Here is a 21,312-nt window from a genome sequence, read left to right as displayed (position 1 = left end):
CTCCCCCTCCCTTATGGAGCAGGAGTAACATCTATCCCTCCCTTATGGAGCAGGAGTAACATCTCCCCCTCCCTTATGGAACATGAGTAACATCTCCCCCTCCCTTTTGGTGCAGGAGTAACATCTCCCCCCTCCCTTATGGTGCAGGAGTAACATCTCCCCCCTCCCTTATGGAGCAGGAGTAACATCTCACCCCTCCCTTATGGAGCAGGAGTAACATCTCCCCCTCCCTTATGGAGCAGGAGTAACATCTCCCCCCTCCCTTATGGAACAGGAGTAACATCTCCCCCCTCCCTTATGGAGCAGGAGTAACATCTCACCCCTCCCTTATGGAGCAGGAGTAACATCTCCCCCCTCCCTTATGGAGCAGGAGTAACATCTACCCCTCCCTTATGGAGCAGGAGTAACATCTCTCCCCTCCCTTATGGAACAGGAGTAACATCTCACCCCTCCCTTATGGAGCAGGAGTAACATCTCCCCCTCCCTTATGGAACAGGAGTAACATCTCCCCCTCCCTTATGGAGCAGGAGTAACATCTCCCCCTCCCTTATGGAGCAGGAGTAACATCTCACCCCTCCCTTATGGAACAGGAGTAACATCTCTCTCCTCCCTTATGGAGCAGGAGTAACATCTACCCCCTCCCTTATGGAGCAGGAGTAGCATCTCCCCCCTCCCTTATGGAGCAGGAGTAACATCTATCCCTCCCTTATGGAGCAGGAGTAACATCTCCCCCTCCCTTATGGTGCAGGAGTAACATCTCCCCCCTCCCTTATGGAACATGAGTAACATCTCCCCCTCCCTTATGGTGCAGGAGTAACATCTCCCCCCTCCCTTATGGTGCAGGAGTAACATCTCCCCCCTCCCTTATGGAGCAGGAGTAACATCTCCCCCTCCCTTATGGAACAGGAGTAACATCTCCCCCCTCCCTTATGGAGCAGGAGTAACATCTCACCCCTCCCTTATGGAACAGGAGTAACATCTCTCTCCTCCCTTATGGAGCAGGAGTAACATCTACCCCCTCCCTTATGGAGCAGGAGTAGCATCTCCCCTCCCTTATGGAGCAGGAGTAACATCTATCCCTCCTTATGGAGCAGGAGTAACATCTCCCCCTCCCTTATGGTGCAGGAGTAACATCTCCCCCCTCCCTTATGGTGCAGGAGTAACATCTCCCCCCTCCCTTATGGAGCAGGAGTAACATCTCCCCCCTCCCTTATGGAACAGGAGTAACATCTCCCCCCTCCCTTATGGAGCAGGAGTAACATCTACCCCTCCCTTATGGAGCAGGAGTAACATCTCACCCCTCCCTTATGGAGCAGGAGTAACATCTCCCCCCTCCCTTATGGAGCAGGAGTAACATCTACCCCTCCCTTATGGAGCAGGAGTAACATCTCTCCCCTCCCTTATGGAGCAGGAGTAACATCTCCCCCTCCCTTATGGAGCAGGAGTAACATCTCCCCCCTCCCTTATGGAGCAGGAGTAACATCTCACCCCTCCCTTATGGAGCAGGAGTAACATCTCCCCCCTCCCTTATGGAGCAGGAGTAACATCTACCCCTCCCTTATGGAGCAGGAGTAACATCTCTCCCCTCCCTTATGGAACAGGAGTAACATCTCACCCCTCCCTTATGGAGCAGGAGTAACATCTCCCCCCTCCCTTATGGAACAGGAGTAACATCTCCCCCCTCCCTTATGGAACAGGAGTAACATCTCCCCCCTCCCTTATGGAGCAGGAGTAACATCTCCCCCCTCCCTTATGGAGCAGGAGTAACATCTACCCCTCCCTTATGGAGCAGGAGTAACATCTCTCCCCTCCCTTATGGAACAGGAGTAACATCTCACCCCTCCCTTATGGAGCAGGAGTAACATCTCCCCCTCCCTTATGGAACAGGAGTAACATCTCCCCCTCCTTATGGAACAGGAGTAACATCTCCCCCCTCCCTTATGGAGCAGGAGTAACATCTCCCCCCTCCCTTATGGAGCAGGAGTAACATCTACCCCTCCCTTATGGAGCAGGAGTAACATCTCTCCCCTCCCTTATGGAACAGGAGTAACATCTCACCCCTCCCTTATGGAGCAGGAGTAACATCTCCCCCTCCCTTATGGAACAGGAGTAACATCTACCCCCTCCCTTATGGAGCAGGAGTAACATCTCACCCCTCCCTTATGGAGCAGGAGTAACATCTCACCCCTCCCTTATGGAGCAGGAGTAACATCTCACCCCTCCCTTATGGAACAGGAGTAACATCTCTCCCCTCCCTTATGGAACAGGAGTAACATCTCACCCCTCCCTTATGGAGCAGGAGTAACATCTCCCCCCTCCCTTATGGAACAGGAGTAACATCTCCCCCCTCCCTTATGGAACAGGAGTAACATCTCCCCCCTCCCTTATGGAGCAGGAGTAACATCTCACCCCTCCCTTATGGAACAGGAGTAACATCTCTCCCCTCCCTTATGGAACAGGAGTAACATCTCACCCCTCCCTTATGGAGCAGGAGTAACATCTCCCCCCTCCCTTATGGAACAGGAGTAACATCTCCCCCTCCCTTATGGAACAGGAGTAACATCTACCCCTCCCTTATGGAACAGGAGTAACATCTACCCCTCCCTTATGGAGCAGGAGTAACATCTCTCCCCTCCCTTATGGAACAGGAGTAACATCTCCCCCCTCCCTTATGGAGCAGGAGTAACATCTCACCCCTCCCTTATGGAGCAGGAGTAACATCTCACCCCTCCCTTATGGAGCAGGAGTAACATCTACCCCTCCCTTATGGAGCAGGAGTAACATCTCTCCCCTCCCTTATGGAACAGGAGTAACATCTCCCCCCTCCCTTATGGAGCAGGAGTAACATCTCCCCCCTCCCTTATGGAGCAGGAGTAACATCTCACCCCTCCCTTATGGAGCAGGATAAGATGTCCTCTCTCCTCCCTTATGGAGCAGGAGTAACATCTCTCCCCTCCCTTATGGAACAGGAGTAACATCTCCCCCCTCCCTTATGGAGCAGGAGTAACATCTCACCCCTCCCTTATGGAGCAGGAGTAACATCTCCCCCCTCCCTTATGGAACAGGAGTAACATCTACCCCTCCCTTATGGAGCAGGATAAGATGTCCTCTCTCCTCCCTTATGGAGCAGGATAAGATGTCCTCTCTCCTCCCTTATGGAGCAGGATAAGATGTCCTCTCTCCTCCCTTATGGAGCAGGATAAGATGTCCTCTCTCCTCCCTTATGGAGCAGGATAAGATGTCCTCTCTCCTCCCTTATGGAGCAGGATAAGATGTCCTCTCTCCTCCTATATGGAGCAGGATAAGATGTCCTCTCTCCTCCTATATGGAGCAGGATAAGATGTCCTCTCTCCTCCTATATGGAGCAGGATAAGATGTCCTCTCTCCTCCTATATGGAGCAGGATAAGATGTCCTCTCTCCTCCCTTATGGAGCAGGATAAGATGTCTTCTCTCCTCCCTTATGGAGCAGGATAAGATGTCCTCCTACCCTTTTAGAAGCACTAAGAGTTCTCAGAATCGGTTGGTTTGAAATGTTGTGGTTGCGGTGGCACACCTTTGGGCTCTGAGTAGAAGTGAGGACTTGAGTAAATACACAGAGTTCTTGACATTGAGTAATAGCCTATCTTAATTAACATTGTCATTGACTGTATGACTCCCATTCGCAGAAACAATTAGTCAGTCAGTGTAATATCATTTCGGCCATAGTTTGGGAAGTAGTTTGGGGGTGGGGTTGTTGCGGTTTTTTCGCAGAAGGCTATATACTGTAGATGTTGTTTTGAGGTTACAGACGCTATATAGATGTTTTGAGGTTACAGACGCTATATAGATGTTTTGAGGTTACAGGCGCTATATAGATATTTTGAGGTTACAGACGCTATATAGATGTTTTGAGGTTACAGACGTTATATAGATGTTTTGAGGTTACAGGCGGCTATATAGATGTTTTGAGGTTACAGACGCTATATAGATGTTTTGAGGTTACAGGCGGCTATATAGATGTTTTGAGGTTACAGACGTTATATAGATGTTTTGAGGTTACAGGCGGCTATATAGATGTTTTGAGGTTACAGGCGGCTATATAGATGTTTTGAGGTTACAGGCGGCTATATAGATGTTTTGAGGTTACAGGCGGCTATATAGATGTTTTGAGGTTACAGACGCTATATAGATGTTTTGAGGTTACAGACGCTATATAGATGTTTTGAGGTTACAGGTGGCTATATAGATGTTTTGAGGTTACAGGCGGCTATATAGATGTTTTGAGGTTACAGACGCTATATAGATGTTTTGAGGTTACAGACGCTATATAGATGTTTTGAGGTTACAGGCGGCTATATAGATGTTTTGAGGTTACAGGCGGCTATATAGATGTTTTGAGGTTACAGGCGGCTTTATAGATGTTTTGAGGTTACAGACGCTATATAGATGTTTTGAGGTTACAGACGCTATATAGATGTTTTGAGGTTACAGATGCTATATAGATGTTTTGAGGTTACAGGCGGCTATATAGATGTTTTGAGGTTACAGGCGGCTATATAGATGTTTTGAGGTTACAGGCGGCTATATAGATGTTTTGAGGTTACAGACGCTATATAGATGTTTTGAGGTTACAGGCGGCTATATAGATGTTTTGAGGTTACAGGCGGCTATATATGTCATGTCTTGTTATGTCTGTTCCTGTCTTCTCTTCACTCTGTCTCTCTCTGCTGGTCTTTTTAGGTTACCTTCTCTGTCTCTCATTCTTCAGCTGTTCTACATCTCCCCTAACTAGCTCTTTCACTCTTTCCCACCTGTTCTCTCTTCCCCCTCTGATTAGGTCTCTATTTCTCTCTCTGTTCCTGCTACTTTCAGTGTCTGATTCTTGTTTGTGTTTTTGATGCCAGAAGCAAGCTGTCGTCGCGTTTGCTTCCACCTTGTCCTATCCTGTCGGAGTCTGCCTGGCAGGTGCATCCTGCATTATACTAACGTTCTTTTTGTTCCATTGACTACGTTGGAAGAGGATTTATGCCATTCCTGTTTTTTCATTAAAGAACTCTGTTTTCTGTTAAAACCGCTTTTGGGTCTTCACTCAAGTACATAACAGAAGAATCAGACCAAGAATGGACCCAGCGGCTCCGGACCCTTTTCACTCCGCCGTCGAGATCCAGGGAGCGATGCTAGGCAGACACGAGGAGGAATTGTCTGCTGCTCGACATGCCGTTGAGACCCTGGCCGTCCAAGTCTCCGGCCTCACTAGACAGGTTCACCAACTCCACCTCGATCCGCCCACTTCCAGGGTTTCCGAGTCTCCGGAGCCCAGGATCAACAACCCGCCATGTTACTCTGGGGGAGCCCACTGAGTGCCGCTCATTCCTCACTCAGTGTGATGTGGTGTTCTCTCTCCAGCCCAACACTTACTCCAGGAGCGCAGCCCGCATCGCCTACGTCATTTCTCTCCTTACCGGACGGGCGCGTGAGTGGGGCACGGCAGTCTGGGAGCGAGGGCTGAGTGTATTAACCAGTATCAAGACTTTAAGGAGGAGATGATACGGGTTTTTGACCGTTCTGTTTTTGGGGAGGAGGCTTCCAGGGCCCTGTCTTCCCTATGTCAGGGGAATCGATCCATAACGGATTATTCTATTGAGTTTCGCACTCTCGCTGCCTCAAGTGACTGGAACGAGCCGGCTTTGCTCGCTCGTTTTCTGGAGGGTCTCCTCGTCGAGGTTAAGGACGAGATCCTCTCCCGGGAGGTTCCTTCCAGTCTGGACTCCTTAATAGCTCTCGCTATTCGCATAGAGCGACGGTTTGATCTTCGTCGCCGAGCTCGTGGAAGGGAGCTCGCGTTCTCCGTTGCTCCCCTCTCCACATCACTGCCACCTGCCGCATCACTGCCACCCTCCTCCGCCGGCTCGGATGCTGAGCCTATGCAGCTGGGGGTATCCGCATCTCGGCCAAGGAGAAGGAACGGAGAATCACCAATCGCCTCTGTCTCTACTGCGGCTCCGCTGGTCATTTTGTCACCTCATGTCCAGTAAAAGCCAGAGCTCATCAGTAAGAGGAGGGCTACTGGTGAGCGCAACTACTCAGGCCTCTCCTTCTGGATCACGCACTACTTTTCCGGTCCATCTCCGCTGGCCCGGTTCATCTGCTTCCTGCAGTGCCTTGATAGACTCTGGGGCGGAGGGCTGTTTTATGGACGAGACCTGGGCTCGGGAACATGACATTCCTCTCAGACAGTTAGGGGAGCCCACGGCCTTGTTCGCTTTAGATGGTAGTTCTCTCCCCAAGATTCAGCGTGAGACGCTGCCTTTAACCCTCACTGTCTCTGGTAATCATAGCGAAACCATTTCTTTTTTAATTTTTCGTTCACCTTTTACACCTGTTGTTTTGGGTCATCCCTGGCTAGTGCGCCATAACCCTTCTATTAATTGGTCTAGTAATACTATCCTATCCTGGAATGTTTCTTGTCATGTGACCTGTTTAATGTCTGCTATCCCTCCTGTTTCCTCTGTCTCTTCTTCACAGGAGGAGCCTGGCGATTTGACAGGGGTGCCGGAGGAGTATCACGATCTGCGCACGGTGTTCAGTCGTTCCAAGGCCACTTCTCTCCCTCCACACCGGTCGTATGACTGTAGTATTGATCTCCTTCCGGGAACTACTCCCCCGGGGTAGATTATACTCTCTGTCGGCTCCCGAACGTAAGGCTCTCGAGGATTATTTGTCGGTTTCGCTCGACGCCGGTACCATAGTCTCCTCCTCCTCTCCCGCCGGAGCGGGGTTTTTTTTGTTCAGAAGAAGGACGGGTCCCTGCGCCCATGCGTGGATTATCGAGGCTGAATGACATAACAGTTAAGAATCGTTATCCGCTTCCTCTTATGTCTTCAGCCTTCGAGATCCTGCAGGGAGCCAGGTTTTTCACCAAATTGGACCTTAAATGTAACGCCTACCATCTCGTGCGCATCAGGGAGGGGGACGAGTGGAAGACGGCGTTTAACACTCCGTTAGGGCACTTTGAATACCGGGTTCTTCCTTTCGGCCTCGTTAACGCTCCAGCTGTCTTTCAGGCACTAGTTAACGACGTCCTGAGAGACATGCTGAACATTTTGTTTTCGTTTACATGGACGATATCCTGATTTTTTTCACCGTCTCTCTCGATTCATGTTCAGCACGTGCGACGCGTCCTCAGCGCCTTTTGGAGAACTGTCTTTATGTGAAGGCTGAGAAGTGCATTTTTCATGCCGCCTCCGTCCCTTTTCTCGGTTCCGTTATTTCCGCTGAGGGCATTAAGATGGATCCCGCTAAGGTCCAGGCTGTCATTGATTGGCCCGTTCCTAAGTCACGCGTCGAGCTGCAGCGCTTTCTGGGCTTCGCTAATTTCTATCGTCGTTTCATCCGTAATTTCGGTCAGGTGGCAGCTCCCCTCACAGCCCTTACTTCTGTTAAGACGTGCTTTAAGTGGTCCGTTTCCGCCCAGGGAGCTTTTGATCTTCTTAAGAATCGTTTTACATCCGCTCCTATTCTTGTTACACCTGACATCTCTAGACAGTTTGTTGTTGAGGTTGACGCGTCAGAGGTGGGCGTGGGAGCCATTCTTTCTCAGCGCTCTCTCTGACGGCAAGGTCCATCCTTGCGCGTTTTCTCTCATCGCTTATCGCCGTCAGAACGTAACTATGATGTTGGTAATCGCGAACTGCTCGCCATCCGCTTAGCCCTAGGCGAATGGCGACAGTGGTTGGAGGGGGCGACCGTTCCTTTTGTCGTTTGGACTGACCATAGGAACCTTGAGTACATCCGTTCAGCCAAACGACTTAATGCGCGTCAGGCTCGTTGGGCTCTGTTTTTTGCTCGTTTCGAGTTTGTTATTTCTTATCGTCCGGGCTCAAAAACACCAAGCCTGATGCTTTATCTCGTCTCTTCAGTTCTTCTGAGGTCTCCACCCGACCCCGAGGGATTCTCCCTGACGGGGCGTGTTGTCGGGTTGACTGTCTGGGAATTGAGAGGCAGGTAAAGCAAGCACTCGCTCACACTCCGTCGCCGCGAGCTTGTCCTAGGAACCTTCTGTTCGTTCCCGTTCCTACTCGTCCGGCCGTTCTTCAGTGGGCCCACTCTGCCAAGTTAGCCGGCCACCCCGGCGTTCGGGGAATACCTTTCGCTTCCATTCGCCAGCGTTTCTGGTGGCCCACTCGGGAACGTGACGCGCGTCGATTTGTCGCCGCTTGTTCGGTCTGCGCGCAGACTAAATCTGGGAACTCTCCTCCTGCCGGACGTCTCAGACCGCTTCCCATTCCCTCTCGACCGTGGTCTCACATCGCTTTAGATTTTATCACCGGACTGCCTTCATCAGCGGGGAAGACAGTTATTCTTACGGTTGTCGATAGATTCTCTAAGGCGGCTCATTTCATTCCTCTCGATAAGCTCCCTTCTGCTAAGGAGACGGCTCAGATCATTATCGAGAATGTTTTTCGAATTCATGGCCTTCCGTCTGACGTCGTTTCCGACAGAGGCCCGCAGTTCACGTCTCAATTTTGGAGGGAGTTTTGCCGTTTGATTGGGGCTTCCGTCAGTCTCTCGTCCGGCTTTCGGTCAAGCCGAACGGGCCAATCAGACTGTTGGTCGCATTTTACGCAGTCTTTCTTTTCGTAACCCTGCGTCTTGGTCAGAACAGCTCCCCTGGGCAGAGTACGCCCACAACTCGCTTCCCTCGTCTGCTACCGGTCTATCCCCTTTTCAGTGTAGCCTCGGGTACCAGCCTCCGCTGTTCTCATCTCAGCTCGCCGAGTCCTGCGTCCCTCCGCTCAGGCTTTTGTCCAGCGTTGCGGCGCACCTGGAAGGGGTCAGGTCGGCACTTTGCCGTAATAGGGCGCAGACTGTGAGGGGAACCGCTAATAAGCGTAGGACCAAGAGTCCTAGATATTGTTGCGGTCAGAGAGTATGGCTCTCCACTCAGAACCTTCCCCTTAAGACAGCTTCTCGCAAGTTGGCCCCGCGGTTCATTGGTCCGTTCCGTATTTCTCAGGTCATTAATCCTGTCGCAGTGCGACTTCTTCTCCAGCTATCTTCGTCGCGTTCACCCGGTCTTCCATGTCTCCTGTGTTAAGCCCGTTCTTCGCGCCCCGCTCGTCCCTCTCCCCCATCCTTGTCGAGGGCGCACCCATCTACAGGGTTCGTAAGATTTTGGACATGCGCCCTCGGGGGCCGTGGTCATCAGTACCTAGTGGATTGGGAGGGGTACGGTCCTGAGGAGAGGAGTTGGGTTCCCTCTCGGGACGTGCTGGACCGTTCGCTGATCGATGATTTCCTCCGTTGCCGCCAGGTTTCCTCCTCGAGTGCGCCAGGAGGCGCTCGGTGAGTGGGGGGTACTGTCATGTCTTGTTATGTCTGTTCCTGTCTTCTCTTCACTCTGTCTCTCTCTGCTGGTCTTTTTAGGTTACCTTCTCTGTCTCTCATTCTTCAGCTGTTCTACATCTCCCCTAACTAGCTCTTTCACTCTTTCCCACCTGTTCTCTCTTCCCCCTCTGATTAGGTCTCTATTTCTCTCTCTGTTCCTGCTACTTTCAGTGTCTGATTCTTGTTTGTGTTTTTGATGCCAGAAGCAAGCTGTCGTCGCGTTTGCTTCCACCTTGTCCTATCCTGTCGGAGTCTGCCTGGCAGGTGCATCCTGCATTATACTAACGTTCTTTTTGTTCCATTGACTACGTTGGAAGAGGATTTATGCCATTCCTGTTTTTTCATTAAAGAACTCTGTTTTCTGTTAAAACCGCTTTTGGGTCTTCACTCAAGTACATAACAATATAGATGTTTTTTTGCGGCTACAGACGCTATATATGTCACGAATACCACCGAAGGTGGCTCCCCTTCCTGTTCGGGTGGCGCTCGGCGGTCGTCGTCGCCGGTCTTCTAGCTGCCACCCATCCCTTTTTCCTTTTCATTTGTTTTTGTCTAATTGTTTTTAACCTGTTCCTTGTTGGGGTTTTGGGATGGGTGTTATTTAAGTTAGTTTAGCCCGCTGGTGTTTGTGCGGTCTTGTGGTTATTCTACGTTAGTGGTATTTGTGTTCTTTTGGGTTTTCGCTGTCCGGTATTTTGGTAACAGTGGGTTTGGGTTTTCGCTGTCCGGTATTTTGGTAACAGTGGGTTTGGGTTTTCGCTGTCCGGTATTTTGGTAACAGTGGGTTTGGGTTTTCGCTGTCCGATATTTTGGTAACAGTGGGTTTGGGTTCTCGCTGTCCGGTATTTTGGTAACAGTGGGTTTGGGTTTTCGCTGTCCGGTATCTTGGTAACAGTGGGTTTGGGTTCTCGCTGTCCGGTATCTTGGTAACAGTGGGTTTGGGTTTTCGCTGTCCGGTATCTTGGTAACAGTGGGTTTGGGTTTTCGCTGTCCGGTATCTTGGTAACAGTGGGTTTGGGGTTTTCGCTGTCCGGTATCTTGGTAACAGTGGGTTTGGGTTTTGCTGCTCCTGTGTTTTGGTAACAGTGGGTTTGGGTTTTCACTGTCCGGTATTTTGATAACAGTGGGTTTGGGTTTTGCTGCTCCGGTATTTTGGTAACAGTGGGTTTGGGTTTTCGCTGTCCGGTATCTTGGTAACAGTGGGTTTGGGGTTTTCGCTGTCCGGTATCTTGGTAACAGTGGGTTTGGGTTTTGCTGCTCCTGTGTTTTGGTAACAGTGGGTTTGGGTTTTCGCTGTCCGGGATCTTGGTAACAGTGGGTTTGGGTTTTTGCTGTCCGATATTTTGGTCACAGTGGGTTTGGGTTTTGCTGCTCCTGTGTTTTGGTAACAGTGGGTTTGGGTTTTCGCTGTCCGGTATCTTGGTAACAGTGGGTTTGGATTTTCGCTGTCCGGTATCTTGGTAACAGTGGGGTTGGGTTTTGTTGCGCCTGTGTTTTGGGCTTCACCCATGTTTGTCCCTGTTACTGTGCTTGAGGACATTAAAGCGTTTTTCCCGTCTCCCTTCTGCTCTCTGCGTCTGACTCCACACCCATCACTATCCCGACGTTACAATATCGATGTTTTGCGGCTACAGGCCTGTAGATGTTTTTGCAGCTACAGACGGCTATATAGAAGTTTTTTGTGGCTACAGACGGCTATGTAGATGTTTTTTGCAGTTTCAGATGGCTATATACAGTGGGGCAAAAAGTATTTAGTCAGCCATCAATTGTGCAAGTTCTCCCACTTAAAAAGATGAGAGAGGCCTGTAATTTTCATCATAGGTACACTTCCACTATGACAGACAAAATGAGGGGGGAAAAATCCAGAAAATCACATTGTAGGATTTTTTATGAATTTATTTGCAAATTATGGTGGAAAATAAGAATTTGGTCACCTACAAACAAGCAAGATTTCTGGCTCTTACAGACCTGTAACAACTTCTTTAAGAGGCTCCTCTGTCCTCCACTCGTTACCTGTATTAATGGCACCTGTTTGAACTTGTTATCAGTGTAAAAGACACCTGTCCACAACCTCAAACAGTCACACTCCAAACTCCACTATGGCCAAGACCAAAGAGCTGTCAAAGGACACCAGAAACAAAATTGTAGACCTGCACCAGGCTGGGAAGACTGAATCTGCAATAGGTAAGCAGCTTGGTTTGAAGAAATCAACTGTGGGAGCAATTATTAGGAAATGGAAGACATACAAGACCACTGATAATCTCCCTCGATCTGGGGCTCCACGCAAGATCTCACCCCGTGGGGTCAAAATGATCACAAGAACGGTGAGCAAAAATCCCAGGACCACACGGGGGGACCTAGTGAATGACCTGCAGAGAGCTGGGACCAAAGTAACAAAGCCTACCATCAGTAACACACTACTCTGCCAGGGACTCAAATCCTGTGGTGCCAGACGTGTCCCCCTGCTTAAGCCAGTACATGTCCAGGCCCGTCTGAAGTTTGCTAGAGAGCATTTGGATGATCCAGAAGAAGATTGGGAGAATGTCATATGGTCAGATGAAACCAAAATATAACTTTTTGGTAAAAACTCAACTCGTCATGTTTGGAGGACAAAGAATGCTGAGTTGCATCCAAAGAACACCATACCTACTGTGAAGCATGGGGGTGGAAACATCATGCTTTGGGGCTGTTTTTCTGCAAAGGGACCAGGATGACTGATCTGTGTGAAGGAAATAATGAATGGGGCCATGTATCGTGAGATTTTGAGTGAAAACCTCCTTCCATCAGCAAGGGCATTGAAGATGAAACATGGCTGGCTCTTTCAGCATGACAATGATCCCAAACACACCACCCGGGCAACGAAGGAGTGGCTTCATAAGAAGCATTTCAAGGTCCTGGAGTGACCTAGCCAGTCTCCAGATCTCAACCCCATAGAAAATCTTTGGAGGGAGTTGAAAGTCCGTGTTGCCCAGCAACAGTCCCAAAATATCACTGCTCTAGAGGAGATCTGCATGGAGGAATGGGCCAAAATACCAGCAACAGTGTGTGAAAACCTTGTGAAGACTTACAGAAAACGTTTGACCTCTGTCATTGCCAACAAAGAGTATATAACAAAGTATTGAGACAAACTTTTGTTATTGACCAAATACTTATTTTCCACCATAATTTGCAAATAAATTCATTAAGAATCCATGTGATTTTCAGGATTTTTTTTCTAATTTTGTCTGTCATAGTTGAAGTGTACCTATGATGAAAATTACAGGCCTCTCTCATCTTTTTAAGTGGGAGAACTTGCACAATTGGTGGCTGACTAAATACTTTTTTGCCCCACTGTAGATGTTTTTTTGCAGTTACTGGTGGCTATATAGATGTTTTTTTGCGGTTACAGACACTATATAGATGTTTTTTGAGGTTACATGTGGCTATATAGATGTTTTTTTGCAACTACAGATGGCTATATTGGTCCGCTGATACAGGACTAGTAAAGGCCCAGTGCACTTCATTTTTGAAAAATAATTAAATTCTGATTTAATGACCCCTACTTTCCCGCAGCTATGATTCTGGCTACCCTCTCAGTAAAAGTGGTGGATTCGGAAACATACACTGCTCAAAAAATAAAGGGATCACTTCAACAACACAATGTAACTGTCAATCACACTTCTGTGAAATCAAACTGTCAAACTGCAACACTGATTGACAACCTGCCCGCAACCTGCCCGCTTGACCCTATCCCCTCCTCTCTTCTCCAGACCATTTCCGGAGACCTTCTCCCTTACCTCACCTCGCTCATCAACTCATCCCCGACCGCTGGCTACGTCCCTTCCGTCTTCAAGAGAGCGAGAGTTGCACCCCTTCTGAAAAAACCTATACTCGATCCCTCCGATGTCAACAACTACAGACCAGTATCCCTTCTTTCTTTTCTCTCCAAAACTCTTGAACGTGCCGTCCTTGGCCAGCTCTCCCGCTATCTCTCTCAGAATGACCTTCTTGATCCAAATCAGTCAGGTTTCAAGACTAGTCATTCAACTGAGACTGCTCTTCTCTGCATCACGGAGGCGCTCCGCACTGCTAAAGCTAACTCTCTCTCCTCTGCTCTCATCCTTCTAGACCTATCGGCTGCCTTCGATACTGTGAACCATCAGATCCTCCTCTCCACCCTCTCCGAGTTGGGCATCTCCGGCGCGGCCCACACTTGGATTGCGTCCTACCTGACAGGTCGCTCCTACCAGGTGGCGTGGCGAGAATCTGTCTCCTCACCACGCGCTCTCACCACTGGTGTCCCCCAGGGCTCTGTTCTAGGCCCTCTCCTATTCTCGCTATACACCAAGTCACTTGGCTCTGTCATAACCTCACATGGTCTCTCCTATCATTGCTATGCAGACGACACACAATTAATCTTCTCCTTTCCCCCTTCTGATGACCAGGTGGCGAATCGCATCTCTGCATGTCTGGCAGACATATCAGTGTGGATGACGGATCACCACCTCAAGCTGAACCTCGGCAAGACGGAGCTGCTCTTCCTCCCGGGGAAGGACTGCCCGTTCCATGATCTCGCCATCACGGTTGACAACTCCATTGTGTCCTCCTCCCAGAGCGCTAAGAACCTTGGCGTGATCCTGGACAACACCCTGTCGTTCTCAACTAACATCAAGGCGGTGGCCCGTTCCTGTAGGTTCATACTCTACAACATCCGCAGAGTACGACCCTGCCTCACACAGGAAGCGGCGCAGGTCCTAATCCAGGCACTTGTCATCTCCCGTCTGGATTACTGCAACTCGCTGTTGGCTGGGCTCCCTGCCTGTGCCATTAAACCCCTACAACTCATCCAGAACGCCGCAGCCCGTCTGGTGTTCAACCTTCCCAAGTTCTCTCACGTCACCCCGCTCCTCCGCTCTCTCCACTGGCTTCCAGTTGAAGCTCGCATCCGCTACAAGACCATGGTGCTTGCCTACGGAGCTGTGAGGGGAACGGCACCGCAGTACCTCCAGGCTCTGATCAGGCCCTACACCCAAACAAGGGCACTGCGTTCATCCACCTCTGGCCTGCTCGCCTCCCTACCACTGAGGAAGTACAGTTCCCGCTCAGCCCAGTCAAAACTGTTCGCTGCTCTGGCCCCCCAATGGTGGAACAAACTCCCTCCACGCGCCAGGACAGCGGAGTCAATCACCACCTTCCGGAGACACCTGAAACCCCACCTCTTTAAGGAATACCTAGGATAGGATAAAGTAATCCTTCTCACCCCCCCTCCTTAAATGATTTAGATGCACTATTGTAAAGTGGCTGTTCCACTGGATGTCATAAGGTGAATTCACCAATTTGTAAGTCGCTCTGGATAAGAGCGTCTGCCAAATTACTTAAATGTAAATGTAAATACATTTCACATGCTGTTGTGCAAATGGAATAGACAACAGGTGGAAATTATAGGCAATTAGCAAGACACCCCCAATAAATGAGTGGTTCTGCAGGTGATACCCACAGACCACTTCTCAGTTCCTATGCTTCCTGGCTGATGGTTTGGTCACTTTTGAATGCTGGCGGTGCTTTCACTCTAGTGGTAGCATGAGACGGAGTCTACAACCCACACAAGTGGCTCAGGTAGTGCAGCTCATCCAGGATGGCACATCAATGCGAGCTGTGGCAAGAAGGTTTGCTGTGTCTGTCAGCTTAGTGTCCAGAGCATGGAGGCGCTACCAGGAGACAGGACAGTACATCAGGAGACGTGGAGGAGGCCGTAGGAGGGCAACAACCCAGCGGCAGGACCGCTAACCTCCGCCTTTGTGCAAGGAGGAGCAGGAGGAGAACTGCCAGAGCCCTGCAAAATGACCTCCAGCAGGCCACAAATGTGCATGTGTCTGCTCAAACGGTCAGAAACAGACTCCATGAGGGTGGAATGAGGGCCCGACGTCCACAGGTGGGGGTTGTGCTTACAGCCCAACACCGTGCAGGACATTTGGCATTTGCCAGAGAACACCAAGATTGGCAAATTCGCCACTGGCGCCCTGTGCTCTTCACAGATGAAAGCAGGTTCACACTGAGCACATGTGACAGACGTGACAGTCTGGAGACGCCGTGGAGAACGTTCTGCTGCCTGCAACATCCTCCAGCATGACCGGTTTGGCGGTGGGTCAGTCATGGTGTGGGGTGGCATTTCTTTGGGGGGCCGTACAGCCCTCCATGTGCTTGCCAGAGGTAGCCTGACTGCCATTAGGTACCGAGATGAGATCCTCAGACCCCTTGTGAGACCATATGCTGGTGCGGTTGGCCCTGGGTTCCTCCTAATGCAAGACAATGCTAGACCTCATGTGGCTGGAGTGTGTCAGCAGTTCCTGCAAGAGGAAGGCATTGATGCTATGGACTGGCCCGCCCGTTCCCCAGACCTGAATCCAATTGAGCACATCTGGGACATCATGTCTCGCTCTATCCACCAACGCCACGTTGCACCACAGACTGTCTAGGAGTTGGCGGATGCTTTAGTCCAGGTCTGGGAGGAGATCCCTCAGGAGACCATCCGCCACCTCATCAGGAGCATGCCCAGGCGTTGTTGGGATGTCATACAGGCACGTGGATGCCACACACACTACTGAGCCTCATTTTGACTTGTTTTAAGGACATTACATCAAAGTTGGATCAGCCTGTAGTGTGGTTTTCCACTTTAATTTTGAGTGTGACTCCAAATCCAGACCTCCATGGGTTGATAAATTTGATTTCCATTTATCATTTTTCTGTGATTTTGTTGTCAGCACATTCAACTATGTAAAGAAAAAAGTATTTAATAGGAATATTTCATTCATTCAGATCTAGGATGTGTTTTTTTAGTGTTCCCTTTATTTTTTTGAGCAGTGTATTAACCTGTATAGTGATTTAATCTGCATCATCACCCTGTTGAATGCTGGTATGTGGGTAGAGCGAGAGCGAGAGAAAGCAGGCATTCACATCATGTTAATAAAAATAGGCAGCGGACCGTTTGGCCCAGGGCACTGTGCTCTTTGAGCTGTGTGCTGTGCCTGATGCAGGAATGACATTGGACTGGTTTGAGAGCAGCAGTCCAGAGGCCTGTGCTAAGAATGAGTCACCTCCAATACATGCCAAAGCAGTCCTCCGCATGTATTCAATTCCATCTCTGCTATAGGCCTCAGCCTACCACGAAGGGACGTTTTGTTTTACTGCATTACTGGTGTTACTTCCTGTACGTAATGTAGTTAGTTAACTTTGGTGAAGAGAATGTGTAGTCTGTAGTATGTAGATAAGGTACATAAAACAAAACAATGAAAAGAGTTGTATTGCAAAGAAACTGGACAAATTAGTTTATTGTATAGTTAATGTACATGTAGGTCTACATCATTATACTGTACATTGTAACCCATTAAGTGTGACCAAATTATGACATTTTAGCAGACACTCTTATCCAGAGCGACTTACAGGAGCAATTGGAGTTAAGTGCTTTGCTCAAGGGCATATCAACAGATTTTTTTTCAACTAATTGGCTTGGGGATTCAAACCAGCGACCTTTCGGTTACTGGCCCAACACTCTTTTTTTCTTCTTTTTTTTTCTTCATTTTACCCCTTTTTCTCCCCAATTTCATGGTGTCCAATTGTTGTAGTAGCTACTATCTTGTCTCATCGCTACAACTCTCGTACGGGCTCGGGAGAGACGAAGGTCCTCCGATACACAACCCAACCTAGCCGCACTGCTTCTTAACACAGCGCGCATCCAACCCGGAAGCCAGCCGCACCAATGTGTCAGAGGAAACACTGTGCACCTGGCAACCTTGGCTAGCGCGCACTGCACCCGTCCCGCCACAGGAGTCGCTGGTGCACGATGAGACAAGGATATCCCTACCAACCAAGCCCTCCCTAACCCGGACGACGCTAGGCCAATTGTGGGTCGCCCCATGGACCTCCCGGTCATGGCCGGTTACGACAGAGCCTGGGCGCGAACCCAGAGTCTCTGATGGCGCAGCTGGCGCTGCAGTACAGCTGCACCACCCGGGAGGCTCTGTCCCAATACTCTTAACCACTAGGCTACCTGCTGCTCCATGTTCCTTTCCCAAGAGCGTCATTATTCTGTGAGATTATTTGTGTCCTTTCTGGTCCCCCCCCCCAAAAAAAATGCTGTTTAAATATCCTAAGTATGATTTAACTGATCAAATACGTTCTAGATCTATGTCAACGGTCACAAAGTTCAGTAAGTAATAGGAAGGTGAATAGTGTTTGGGGATAATGAGAAAGGGATAATGCTACATTTGTTATTAGGAAGTGATCATGATATTTCAGGGAAAAACAGGTCAGTATGTGAGATGCTCTAGTTCACAGATCTGACTGCCACCTGTCACTTGTCTTGTAGATGTTACTTAGATGGTCCACTAGATGGCAATCTTATCCCAGAATGATAATGGATAGTTAAGCAACAAGGCCCAAAGAGGTGTGGTACATGGCCAATATACCACGGCTAATGGCTCTTCTTACGCACGACGCAACACGGAGTGCCTGGACACAACCCTTAGCCGTGGTATATTGGCCATATATCACAAACCCCTGAGGAGCCTTACTGCTATCATAAACTAGTTACCAAAGTCATTAGGGCAGTAAAACTAAACGTTTCGTCATACCCATGGTATACAGTCTGATATACCACGGCTGTCAGCCAATCAGAGTTCAGGGCTCTACCCACCCAGTTTATAGTACCAGATATACTCTACACTACACACAGTGCTGCTCCACATGTATGTACATATAACAATTAGCTGGCTGGTTTAACTGAATGTGTCTGTTTTACCTAGTATGACCTTCGCCCCCGACATTCAGTGAGTAGCCTTGCATTGATTGTGCCTTGCTCCTCAAGCCTGTGACAGCATACAAATGACAAGATAAGAAATTGGAGGCCTGTTTTAGTTGTTGTGGTTGTTAACCTATTGCATTTTTGAGGATACTGTACATTCTATCCAGTGACTATACAGCAGGCCTGGGTTCAAATTATATTTTTAATATTTTAAATACTTTGAACATTTGATGTAGCCTGCCTTGAGTGCCAGATAGGCATGATCTGCACTTTTGGGACTATTCTATTGCTCAGTCAATCACGGATAAATTATTTGAAATTATTTCAAATAGGATTCGAACCAATTAGTGTTGAGTGATTAAACCAAAATATGTGTTATTTTGAGTTTTTTTTTTTACCAACTAGACCTAATTGACCAACATTGGTTCAATGATTTATTTATTTATTGAATCCATTGTGGTCTGAGACAGTGAGATGAGACAGTTGCTTCGTGAGGTATCTCTACCTGGAAATACATGATCTAAGATTGATAGTTGGCATTCAGCAGTCATAAAAGTATGCCTTATTTACCTTGAAGAACTTGTGAAATAGTGATGTCAGACAGCATCTCTAATTTACTTTAATTGTGACCAACCTGTGATAATGTGCAGCTCAATATCTGTAACACACACAAATACAGGTCCTAAGTGTGATCTAATCAGGATTGTTTGTTAATTAGCCTACTAAACCTCATTTCCAGTAATCAGAACTGGGTGGACCAGCATAGTGCCCCTCCTCCACCTTCTTGCTTTTGTGTGATTCCTCCGAGCTTTAGCTACAGCTCATCACCTTGAACGTAAATGGTGTCTCTATCTCAGAGTGGGACTGTATTATGATTATGGATACAACTGCTCAAGGGACAATAATTCTGCTCTAATTATCCATTGTCATATTCTGAACATGACGCGGACCCCCGGACACATCATGATGAGGATGCTGGCCTATATTTCAGTGGAAATCAGTATGGACTTGGGCCAAACAATGGAGTATCTAATTTCCCCATGCTACTGAGGCCACTGTGTTCTTGGGGACCTTCAATGCTGCAGAAATGTTGTTGTACCCTTCCCCAGATCTGTGCCTCGACACAATTCCTTCGACCTCATGACTTGGTTTTTGCTCTGACATGCACTGTCAACTGTGGGATTTTATATAGACAGGTGTGTGCCTTTCCAAATCATGTCCAATCATTTGAATTTACCACAGGTGGACTCCAATCATGTTGTAGAAACATCTCAAGGATGATCACTGGAAAAGGTCAATTTCGAGTCTCATAGCAAAGGGTATGAATACTTATGTAAATAAGATATTTCCTGAGTTTTTTTAAAATATCTCCTAAATTTAGGACTGACAAGGACTGACTTGTTTATTATGCAAATTTCTTTTACTGTACTTTTTGCAATTTATAAATGTGTTACTCAATGTGGTTATATGGGCTTTAGTAGTAAAGGCCAAAATCTATATTTTTTCAAATGTTTATATTTTTTTGGATACCTAATGAGGTCCTAAAATTAAAAATCAAATAGCTAAATGATCCATAGTATGACCATCTTAAAACAATTCCATGTGTCAGCTTATCACCACCTCGCCTCACCCAACGGCTTATAAATAATACATAGTACAGTGTAAATTACAGTACAAGATACATCAAATGGCTTTGTCTCTTCACAGTCCCCTTTGTGCAGTAAGGTATTCTTTTGTACATGTTTTAATATGGTTTTATTTCTAGCTTGAGTTACCTGCACTGGCAGAGTTCCATGTAGTCACGGCTCTATTTAATACTGTCCGTTTCCCAGCCTCCGTTCTGGACCTGGGGACTGTGAAGAGACCTCTGGTTGCATGTCTTGTGTTGTACCAACGAGTGTCCGAACTGTTTGCCAACTGCTTGAACAGGTAGTTCGATACCTTCAACACATCAATACCTCGCACAAAGACCAATAGTGATGCAGTCAATCTCTCCTCAACTTTGAACCAGGAGAGATTGACATGCCTGTTACTGGCACATTCCCTCCGTGTACATCTAAGTGAAATACATGCTGCTTTGTTCTGGACCACCAACTGCAATTTACCTAAGTTCATCTTTGCCGCACTTGACCACACAGCTGGGCAGTATTCCAAGTACGACAAAACTAGGGCCTGTAGAACCTGTCTGGTCGTCTGAGATGTCAAGAAGGCAGAGCAACGCCCTGTCACGGACAGATCTGTTCCCATTTTAACAACCATTAAGCCTATATGTTTTGACCATGACAGCTTGCTTTACACTGTCCTCTAGTCTTTTTTCATCTCTTCCACACCTACTTTGCTGAACTTAAAACTACAGTGTTTGTCTTTCCTTATTAGGTTCATTATGCAATCAGTTTGCTAATCTTGTCAACAAAAAAGTGAATAAACTGGTTGGCAATATCAAAGGGGTTTGATATAAACAAGCCATTTGCCTCAATGAAGGATGGCGCCAAGTTTGCTTTCATGCCTTCAATTTCATTTAAAGTACTCCAGAAATTTTTACAATTGTTCTTTATATCATTTATATTTGTTCCACAGTAAAGTTCCTTCTTATTTTTGTTTAGTTTAGTTACGTGATTTCTAAATGTACTGTATTTTTGCCAGTCTGCTATGTTGTCAGACTTATTTGCTATTCTCTTTGCCTCATCTCTCTCATCCATGCAGTTTTACAATTCAGCGTCTCTCCATGGGGATTTGGCAGTTCCAACAATCCGTTTCTTGATGGGTGAATGCCTATCAAGTGACTCCTAAGTGGTGCAGCGGTCTAAGACACTGCATCTCAGTGCTAGAGGCATCACTACAGGCCCTGGATCAATTCCAGGCTGTATCACAACCGGCCGTGATTGGGAGTTCCATAGGGCGACGCACAATTGGCTCAGTGTCGTCCGTTGTAGGCTGTCATTGTAAATACGAATTTGTTCTTAACTGACTTGTCAAGTTAAATGAAATATCAGCAACAGAAGAAGCAGTTTCATAAATGCTTCAAGTGTAGTGTCAGGCTGTTCCTCAGAACAACAAATATTTTTCACTTATTCGACATAGGAATCATTGCAAAACCTCTTGTATTATCGTTACTACACAACTGTAGGTCCGGTCTTTGGAAAAAAAATAATCTAAATATGTCTAT

The sequence above is a fragment of the Oncorhynchus masou genome, chromosome 31 (genome assembly GCF_036934945.1).
Source record: "Oncorhynchus masou masou isolate Uvic2021 chromosome 31, UVic_Omas_1.1, whole genome shotgun sequence".
NCBI lineage: Eukaryota > Metazoa > Chordata > Actinopteri > Salmoniformes > Salmonidae > Oncorhynchus > Oncorhynchus masou.
The sequence above is the reverse complement of the archived record's forward strand: the minus strand, read 5'-3'. Positions refer to the sequence as shown.